Source organism: Platalea leucorodia (genome assembly GCF_965183815.1).
Source record: "Platalea leucorodia genome assembly, chromosome: 5".
In the NCBI taxonomy this organism is placed as follows: domain Eukaryota; kingdom Metazoa; phylum Chordata; class Aves; order Pelecaniformes; family Threskiornithidae; genus Platalea; species Platalea leucorodia.
The window spans coordinates 98,949,492-98,960,830 of NC_138827.1; positions in this window are offsets into that span (position 1 = coordinate 98,949,492).

Here is an 11,339-nt window from a genome sequence, read left to right on the forward strand (position 1 = left end):
AGGAACTGAGACTGTCCTGGCCATGCCATTGACTTGTGGAAGAAAATCGCATTCTGCATGTTTTAGGTTAGTTATCTCAAGAAGATACAAGTTCTTATAGTAAGGTGCTGGGAAATAAAAGAATTCACTAGGGTTCGTGGTCACCAAATGCTATATATTCTCTAATTCTTGTTTAAAATAAATAAATAGATATAGATAGGGCTTTACCAGACCAACACTAAAACCAAGTTCAATGCCTGAAGGTTTTAAATAGCACACATATAGGATGCATCCTATAAACGAGGACAAAGAAGACATATTCGGACTTGAAAGAATTCAAGTGTTCCACGTGGAAAAAGGACAGTAGTTGCAAAACGTCATCATCCAAACAGTTCTGAGGATCATTTTCAACTGAAGTTCTACACAAGGGTTCAAGTATTTTACCTCAATTAAATTGATTAGCTAAAATATAGCTTGATAATTACATATGATCAAACAATGGCTTTCAACAATTATTCTTTCCGTAATGTCAAAGATTAGAAGATGAAATCGAAGATGGATACTGCCTACTCTTAATTCCCAAGTAATGAAAACCATACAGCTTTCCATTTCCAAAATGGAAATTTTACTTAGAAGAATTAAAATGGGAATTTTTAAAAATTTAATTTCTCAAATCTTTTGCAAGTTGAGAAATTTATCATAATTCCTTCCCACAGAAAATTTCAGATTTGATCAATTAGCAGTTCTGGATGAACAGGTTTTAATCAAAAAAATGTGATTAACTGACTTCATTGTAAAAGCCATGTGATTAATTCCCATAACAAGAGTGCCCAGGTTTGACACCCAATCATTTCCCATATAGCACTCTCTACTCATCTAAAACACAAAAATCTCCAAGCCAAGAATGGAGGTTTCACTGTCAGTTTTCAATGTTCACAGGCCTCTATTGAGAGGATACTTTCCTGCTATGTTCAATGTCATCCATACTTATCTGTAGTGACAGTATTGATTCTTTCTGTGAAGTCAAGAGAAACACTTACTTTAGGTAGTCTGGAGTCTGTTCAACAAGATATTAAAAACAAGAAGCTAGATGAGGTATTGGTAAAATGATAAATCAGTAAAGGGGAGTTTGTCCACGTGATGAGGACCAATGCTTCCACAGTACTCCATGTGATCTCTCCAACTAGAGAAAACTCAGTGGAAGGTTTGCTGCACGTGAACTGAAGAAATCCATAGGCATGATATTTTGATCATCTCTGACAACTGGATAATGAGAAAGAGTACAGTCCTGGTGTACGTGGTTGGATGTAACTGCACATCAATAAGCACTGTAGATTACAAACAGAAGAGTGGTGCAAAAATATACTGTGGTTGGCAACTGTGGGTGAGGAGGAACTTTTGGCGCATACAAGCGCAGAAGCTTCTGTGGAGGCAGAAGACTTACCAAAGAGTTGCTTGCTTTTTAACTTTGACAAGTGTTTTCTTTCAATGTTGATGATGTACCCGAGCTAAATGTATTGTTACACTGAGATTGACAGATGCAGTTCACGTTTCAAGTCCTGTCCATTTAGTTCATGAGCAGTAGACGTATGATGAAAGTCTAACGGCATCAACAGTTTTAGCATAACTCTGTGAAAGAAAATATTTGTCCAGCTTGGATACACCTACTAAAGCAGAGAACAACCAGCCCAGGATAGTAAGGCGATGAGATGGGTAACTAGATCACAATTGCTATCTCCTGACAATTATGAAAGCCAACAGAGTTCTCTGGAAAGGCATTGACTATTATCTTGATGTACTTAATCGGAGCATAGGTGCTGTCACACCCGATTCTGAAGTGTGATGAAATTCGGGCAAAGGAAAGATAAAATATTCCAAGATCCATTTTGGTAATCAAAGCTATCTGATGGGCAACTTAGATCCACTTACTGCCTCCAAACCTGCACAGATACCACAGTGGAGTTCTTCTGTGCAAGCAGAGGTTCACAAGAGTTGGTGTACGATATCCAGGTGGTCAAGAAAAACCCAAGTGACTCAAGCTATGTTTTCCACAGTCTGTGCACAGCACCACAGTCTCAGTAAGCCCTGAGCAGTGCTGGGGCTTCACTTGGGCAATGCCGTCTCTGAGACAAGCAGCAGACCCAAGGTCCTGAGTAATTATAGTTATTAAGGATTCAGTGTAACTTTTTCTGGGTGTAGAGATGTGAGCACTAACATCCTGGCCAAATACCAACTTGGATAATTATTTTGCCTACCTAAATGTCCCCGTTTTCATTTGAATAAGGTATTCTTCATTTCCAAAGCTGTTATACAGTGCTGTCGAGCGCTGTTAAACAGCTGCAATATTTCACCCCAGAGATGGCTGCATTTCAGTTGTGGGTGATGCGATCCAAAGAGTTTGAATATCAGTTTAATCACTTTGGCATCCTTCAGGAACAAAGTCACTATTTAAATGTAAGATTATTGTAGAGAATAAAATTGTCAATAAATGTAGTAATGTCTATCTCTAACTATAAGCAATTACAGAGCTAATCTCCAACTCTCAAAAAATAACACCAGATGGTATTTTTCAGAAAAGTCAAATGTAGAATATTATATTTTTTTGCATTTTTCAGTACATCATGATGGCAAATAATATTATGTGAATCCTGCAAGTACAAGAAAAATCTGCAAGTATAACATTCTTCTCTTCCAGCGAACATCCTGTGAATTCATAAATATTTACATTTTGCAAGTTATAATTATGTAGCACTGGAGGAAAAAAAAGCAAAAAAAAGTGACTACATACAAGTTTATAAAAGAACATTCATAAATTAAAAATGTGCATTGTTCTGAAAATTATACCTACTGTGTTTTTTGTGTCTCTATGCCAAACTACAGGATAGCTTCCTACCTTTCTCTCAGCTGGGTAAAAATTATACCTGTAGGTTTGAACGACTATTGATTTCTTATTATAGTTCCTATTAATAGTTGTAAATCATTATGTATGAACTCATCATTGTAGGTATTTGCTAAAACAGAAAGAAAAGTTTGTATTGCTGCAGGGATAATCCTCCTTCACAAATTGACAAACACAATTACAGATGCACTCCAAATATGTATTTTGTGGAAAAAACACAATTACCTAAACTGGTACAGTTAAATGCTGTCTTGTTATTCGTTTTTTTCAGTTGGATTTTTTGTATTAGTTGGCTTGGTTCAGCAATTTATATACCAGAGGATAATTTTAGCGCTAATGAATCTGAACTGCATGAAGTCTTGAAGTTGAGATTTTGGTTGCACGAATCCTGTTTTTTCAGCAGCCAGCAACTATTCATTGAAGACCATTTTTATTGAAGGAATTTTACCATTTTGATTCATGAATAATCCATGAACAGATGTTGATTTTTACAAGTTCAGTTGTTATTTGAAATTGTTTGAATACTTTATACAAACATATTGCAACCTCTGGGTTATTTGTATTTTTTTTTGTTCTTTTACAGTCTTCAACTATTCATTGTAAGATAGACTGCCTCCTCATACAAATAAATCCTTACCAATGTAAAAAAAAAAAGTTGGACAAGTGACCTGGGTGTATTATTCATGATGTAAATTCTTTAGAAAAAAAAATTCCTTTATGACCAGAAAAATCAACTTTTACAAATAGGAGAAAAGACAAGAGTAAATAATTTGCGCAAATGTGTAATACACTGACTGTAAGGTGGCCAGTTCCTCTGAATGTTCTTATGAAAGTAAAAACTGTGCATAACCATTCATGGCAAATAGAAAAGGATTTATGACTATGAAAGTTACTTTGATATTGATTAATTAATAGTTGTAAAATCATCTTTTTCTCTATCTACAGTATTTGATCAGTTGTATTGTTGAGATAAAAGCAAAACCACAGAGGCAGCACTTTTCTCTTGTAGACAGACTTTCATTTTTGACCAGGACCACTCTTCTATTTCCCCTTGGCTGTTTCTCTGCAGGCAAACCATGCATTTCTTACTCTTGCTTTCCATTTTCAAGCATGCCAAATTTGCATCCACACCATAGAGTTTATCACAGGAGAAGCCTGTGAACACAGCAGGCAACTTTCTAACAGTAATTTTTACCTTGTTAACTTGTGCAATATGACACTAATTCCAGACAATCAATGTCTTCCAGATCTTCCAAGAAGAAGGAAAAAAGTCACCACAACCATTAGACACAATCAGGTTTCCAAACCACTTAAAGCAATTGAATCTGCAGTCCTTTTGCCTGCATTTACATAACACAAATCCTTCCCTCTTATCCTTGAGTTAGATCACTTTTATGTGCCTTCCTGGCAGTCACTGCCTAGGCATATATTGAAAAACAGACCACGACTCTCGAAGGCAATTCAGTGTAGTTCATTGGCGCTGCAACCTCCAGGTTTTTCTGGCCATCTGTGGAAGATTTACGTGGTGGTCTACATAAAAACAACTGACAAAACTGTACTGATCTTCAGCGACATTACAGGTCCATGTTCTGGGAAGTGATTAACTTTTCTGTATCAAAAGATTACCTTAAATAGTAGAAAGGAATAGTTGTCAGTAGGAGCATGGTGACAGATAGGCGCTGGCTGTCCGGTTTATTTATGAATTTGAGGAAGGCAGATGGGAAGGTTGGTGGGATGCTCTGATTATGTCTATTACTTTTCAGAGCTCATTTTTACATTCTCAGGAAAATCTGAAGTTTGGCTAGCTAATACAGCTGTAAAGAGCCCGGCTTCTGCTTTTGGGCACTAGCCCAATACCTATGACAGCTGAGGAGGAAGACTTAAAACTCAAATTCTAAGCAAGTTAGAGATTTTTATATTTGCACCTGCAAGGCACATGAAGATTGTTTGTTTTTTAATGCTTGGACAGTTAATAATGCTGTCTGTCTAGCAACCATGCGATTTTTATTCCTGAATCTCTCCCTGTGCAGCATCTTCATGGAAGCTTATAACTGAGTCATTAGACCAGGTATATTTATATGTTACCACATATTTCAATGTCTTAACTATACTAATCCCCACAGTTGACAGCACTTATGTTGCAATGACCTGCAGTCATCTGATCAACTTTCAGAATACTTACTAGCTATAATCAAATATATTCTCATCTCTTATTTGAACAAATCAAACAGAAATTGAATACATTTTTTTATGAACACTAGCAATATGTTCTCTTCTCTGATAATTTTGACATTAAAATTCCATTTTAATAATCCCATCCTTCAGGCTTTGCAGACTCTTAAGGTATTAAAGCAAAAATTATCCTAAGCAGTTAGATTATAATGTATTTAAAGATTAGACATTTCATGTTGAATATTAACTGCTCCACTTCCCAGGGAAAAAAAATGATGCAGGGGTTTTTTTCTTGTATAATTTATACATTTTTTGATAGGTTGACTATACAAAGTTCAAACCTTTTGTGAAAAAATACTATAAAATATACTTGTAGCCCTGCATTATATTAAAAAGATGTATATAAAGGTATGAGAAAATATTTTTGCTTAAATCATTAGCATATTTTGATCCCTCAGAAAAAAACAAAATGGCTGTTCAATCTCAAAGCAACCTATCAGACTTCTGAGCTGAGGCAAGATTGCAAATATTTTACTGTCTAAAGAACTTTTATTTACATGTCGTACAAGATGGGACACATATTTGGACTGTAAGTTTCATAACAACACAAAATGTACAAGCACTATTTAATCATTTGAAACAAAGAAGCTACACCAAAAAAAATAACTTTTAGCCAAACTCATGTAAGTATTTTAGGTATTTGCCTAACTCCATGACAATCCATGATAAAAGAATTATTTGAACGGGCAGAATTCTATACTTCAAACTGACGAGCGGGAGTATGTCCTATAGCCAGAGTAGTTTACCTCGCACTGCTTGCTCTTACCTTGCTTACCTACCACAGCCCATCGCTGAACATCTCTATCTACACATCTGCTCTGTTTCTAGACACGACGTGCGACTGCTCCGCTTCATACACCCCCCTGCACATGGCTCTCTTGACTTACTCTTCATTTGCCTCTTGTCATTCACTGTCTCTTTTAACTCTCAGTCAGAAAGTGATGTGACAGCTATCAGAATCAGACAAATCAGCAGCCCCATCCCTCGTCAACCCAGCCTGGGAAATCAGCAGTTGTGCACAGTATTCATTCTGCAGCGTAGTGCAGTCTGTGCCGAGGCGGTGTGGTCCATCACCGCACGCTGCCTCTGAAGGAGCCCTCTCTCCTCTGGAGCATCAACGAGAAGACAACAGTAGAACCTGCTGCCCTAACTATACTTTGTGCCAACACAGCTAGCTTTGGTCTTAAGCCTATCCCGCTGCTTAGATTCAACCTGCTTATTTGTTATTTTCTTTGGTGCTTCTTTACCATGGAATGCTTGGATACGGATCTGGACCCAGAATAAATGTTCAGCAACAGCTCCCCCCACTCATTACTGGCACAGACATGGTCCACTTGCCACTTGCTACAATAAGCAATAGCAGAGCAAAACAAATGTCTGTCTAGAAAGTCAGCGTAGAGTACCATGCTTCAAGTTCACCCACTGTCTTATTCTGAAATAGCTTCTTTGCGTAAACAAACCTTCACCTACAGACACACACACACACACAAAAAAAAAAAGTCTTTCTTTTTAGAGTTTCTACTTCTGAACATGCAACTTGCAATGTAGCTCAAAAGGACATGAGCCCTCTTCTGCCAGTTCACCCAGCGGCAGAGATACCTGCTGACCCCCTTGCAGGGCTTTCCCTCCTCAAGGCTACAGCACAGGGTGTTTCTCCTCTTCTTGTATAAACAGGGGGGGAAACCCTGTAATACAAAAGAGCCTTTTTCCATTGGTGGTTAAACAACACCAGAGACAGCCTGGCTTTGTTTCCACACTGTATGACACCATAAATACACACCCTTTCCTGTACTATTACTTGTTCATTTTTTAACAATGTGCTTATGCTATTAGAAGTGTATTTTGGGTTATTTCTGTGGAACATTTAACATCTTTTCTTTGTCCTTTTGCCTTGCCCTTCAATTTTGACCGTGATGGATCTAAGCATATTTAGGACATTAAGGGCAAACTAAATTGTTGTTTATACTGTTAAATGTAAAAAGCATAATGGTAGGGTAGTGTCTATATTCTGGAAAATAAGTACACTTGTCTGATTTTTATTACACATCTTCTCTACTGATGTGTACTGAGCAAATTGTGGGGTCTCTGTTGAAAATGCAATATGAAAGTTTAATACAAATCTCTGCAGGACGTGTCAAGCTGAGCGTACGCTAAGCAACTCAAAACAAAGAAAAAATACTTGTGCTTTAGGAGAGACGCTCCAAGAATGCCTAAACGGACTCAGCGCAACCACGGGGCTGGTAAACACAGGTAAACGACAGACATGAGTTATCTCCTTCATCAACCACCACAGCTAGTACCTGGCATCGGTATCTGCCCTGGCTCCGCACTCAGCTCCTGGGGCATCGCCAGCCCCTGAGATATGGGCTAAAATAGACTTCTGTAAATGACGCAACTCAGAGAAATGCCTGTGAAATCTGGAGACAAGAACCCGCCAGGACCTTTTCCAAGTAAGATACACAATCTGGTGGCCTGTGCATGCAAGGGCTGTTAATCCGTCCACAGCTCTCTGAACACACACACGCCGCTTTGCCTGCCCAGATGTTTTCTGATTAATAATGAGGTCATCCGCAATGCCAAAAACATGGCCTTGTAGTTCTCCAACACTCTTGGAAAGCCACAGATTGTTTAAGGGGAATGGAAATATTAAATACAACACACGTATAAAACACAATAAATCAAATGAATTTGTTTAGATGAAAAGCACTTTTTTGTTTTTGTCAGCACAGCAACTGTATATTCCACAATTATTATAATGTTTTCTGACATAAAACTGCTGTATATCTGACCGCTGTATCAGACCCAGCCTTCTAGCTTCACCCCTTCTTGCTTTACAGGATGTATCTTAAGAAAATATCTGTATTTTACAGTATTTCACCATTTCCAAGGTCAAAATTAGAAAATGAGAAATATAAAATTGGAACAGGATAACACAAACCATTACCGGATCTGTTCCTCAGTCACTATCCCCAAAAAAGCATTGAGAAAAAGAGTGGAAAAAGGCTCACTTATTTGAATTTCTGCACTGAAATGATGGGCAAAGCTGCACAGACTGAAATGCCTGACCCTAAACAAACCAGAGAGACATTGCTGCGCTGCAGCCTTACTTCTCCCTTGGAAAGCTGTTGGCATCCCCCTCGTGATCATTCCACACCACTGCTTTTGCTTTACAACTTTACATTTAACCACAAATAACACCAAGAAGTCTAAAGCCCGGCACCAAACAGCTGAACGTTCCTCCTACCCTGACGTTTTAGAGTCCCTAAAGACAGGGCCCCCAAAACAGACATGCTTACGGAGACCAAGGGCTAGTCCTATGCCACCCAGGGAAATACTGTCTGGGGACCACAGAACCATGGGGAAATGCAGCTCTTTTTCCAGGCTCACGCAGCACCACCTATGGACAAAAAGACTACATTTCTCGGGAGTATTTGGGACGGGGAAAATACTCCTAGCCTTGTTACCGCAGCTTTGCGTACGTTGCTTTTCTCTCGCTGCCTCAAACACTCAGGGGAGCAGCAGGGCTAGAGGGGGTTTGCACAGAACCTGAAAGTCTCTTATGTATAATCCAGAAAGAAATCTTGAGAAACCAAAGAAAGTGAACGAGAGTGAGTGTCTGGCACCAAATACAAGGATCAAAGATCCATAAAGCTGACTTCTGAATAAAAAAGCAAGCCACACAGTTCCCGAGGACTCGTCACCCAGAACCAGGAGCCTCAATAAACAGTTATTTTGGGGCTTTTCTGCTGTGGCTCTTTTCTGTAGCACACAGACATCAAATGGGAAATAACACTATTGCTAAGAAATTGCATCCTGAATACTTATTGCTTTCTCGTCTCCTTCTGCACATTTCAGGCTCTGTGCGATGTCAGAAGCCTGTGCAACCTCAGCACTGCAATCTGGAATTTGCCATAAGTGTCTCTGGAGCCGGGATGTATGCAAGAGTGTAAAGGTTTTGGATTTTTTAATTATGTTTCTATGCTTACAAAGAGAATCTTGAAAATGTGAAGTGCATCACACAGAGACTGACGTCTCCCCATTTCCAGACAGTACGAAATGAATCATGCCTTGAGATGCGAGGCATCCCGTTCTCCTTAGTGCCAAACCTAAAGATGACAACCTACAGCACACTAAGAAGTGAAAATGTGAGTACAGGAAAAAAAAAAAAAAAAGTTAGTTTTCACATAAATAGGATATCTGTTTTGCAGAATACGCTTTCTTTTAGATTTCAGGAAAAAAAAAAGGGAAAACACACCAAAAAACAAACAAGCAAAAAAACCAAGCAGACCTCTGAGATGGAAATAAAGTCCTACAACCTAGACACTTGTTGCAGAATTTAGATGTGGTTTGATATAGAGCTAATATAAAAGAATGCCTCTTGAATTAAAATATTCCTGATGGACTTTTCTTATACTGGCTGTTTTCCTAATTTGATTAATTTTAGAACTTTGAACGAGTTCAAACTTAGAACACTTGGGATTTTTAGTTCAGGATTTTATGTCGCATTTTATGCCAGTTAGTGATAATGACATATCTTGAACTTCAAAGGTGTCTAACCAATTAGAGATTCTCTGCAAGAGAAAATGCAGAGAGGAAAAATAAAAGAAAAAACTATATTTGAATAGTTTTCCACAGATGCTGAATGTTAAGCACTTTTTGAGAATATTCGCGTAGTATTACATGTAGTTTTCTTTAAAATTGTGACTAATTTGATTTTTCAGGATAGGAAACAACAGCAGTGCCGTGAGTCTCCTCTTCAGCCCATCTTTTATTTGTACAGCCCTATAACACCATGATTTCATGCTACATGTGTTGTTTGTTATGTATCCTAAAAATTCAATTTTCTTATCCCAGAAGGAAAGAGCTCTAAGAGGTGAAGCTAGTCATTTGATCATAAAGTGTTGTCAACGTGAAGGAAACTGCTTTTGAACACTCTGCCACCACCCTTATTCGTGGTAATCATGCAAATCACTGCAAACAGCTCTGAAGCCCGAGTTCATTTGGTTTCGAGTTGAGCTACAGTAATCGTGTACATGGAGGGAAGGAGAAACACTGTTTGATATATGTTTCTATGAACATTTATCCCTGACAAGACTGAGCAAAGTACAAAAGTAGTGCTACACCTACCGTGCTGGGATATATGAGTCTTCGAAATGGCGATCTCTATCTCAAAAGCTATTTAACCAGCCTATGATAGGGCAGTTACTGTGGTTATAAGGCTTTCTTTCCTAGAATGATAGAGCACAGTAAAATACCTTTTAAAACAACACAGAAGTTATTGCTGACCAGATTCTGACTCCAGTAAATTTATTGCACTCTATCTTTATACAAGTTCTTCATTCTTCTCTTCTTTTCCTTGTGTGTAATGAGTTTATCTGCCACAAAATGGATTGTATTTTTTCCTTTTCATTAATAAGGTCACTAGATTTTGAGGGGTGCAGATGAAAGATGGTAGCAAACATCTAAGCCTTTTATTGTCAGAAGCTCATCAGTAAATCGCACTATTTTAGATGGCTGTATGGCTTTGGGGGTTTTTTTGTTGTTGTTTTTCCAAGACGTTATTACTTTATCTTTAGAAACACTTTTCCAGCCTTACCCCACTTGGCAAGTTCTCTGGAATGAAAAGCTTTTTTATTTTAAACAAACCCCTGGTAGAATTGCAATGCCCTTCTTAAAATTACCCATGGAAAGTAACTCCATCAAACGCTAGTGAAATAACTGCTACGTCTGAATGCTGGCCATGGACCAACACAGTGATGCAAGGCCACTTTAAAACACTCCTAAGTCCTCATTTTCTTCTCCTCTAGAGATCCACTGGTGTGACAGGCTGAACTCCCTACCTAAGATTGGATATATTGATCCAGAAACTGCTCTTATCAACTAGAACTGCATTTGAGATTTTGTGGGCATGTTATTACTACTGAGAATTGAACTTTTGTCTCTTAGGCATCGTATCTAGAACCCTTTGGCACGCAGGGTGATTTCAGCGACCCTAAATGTCTTACGTGCAAAAACAAATATCAGAACATGACCTATAATTAACAGAAATGAATTCTTAGTGACTTAAATACCCAGAGCACTTGTATCAACTGTAGGACTAGAAGCAAAATAATGTTACAGACCTCCCTTAACTGTTAATAATTTTGTAAGAGAAGTGTAAGGGAAAACTTTAAAAGAATAACTCTCTCTGTACTTGTCCACTTTAAAATGCGTTTAAAGAGAGAGAGAG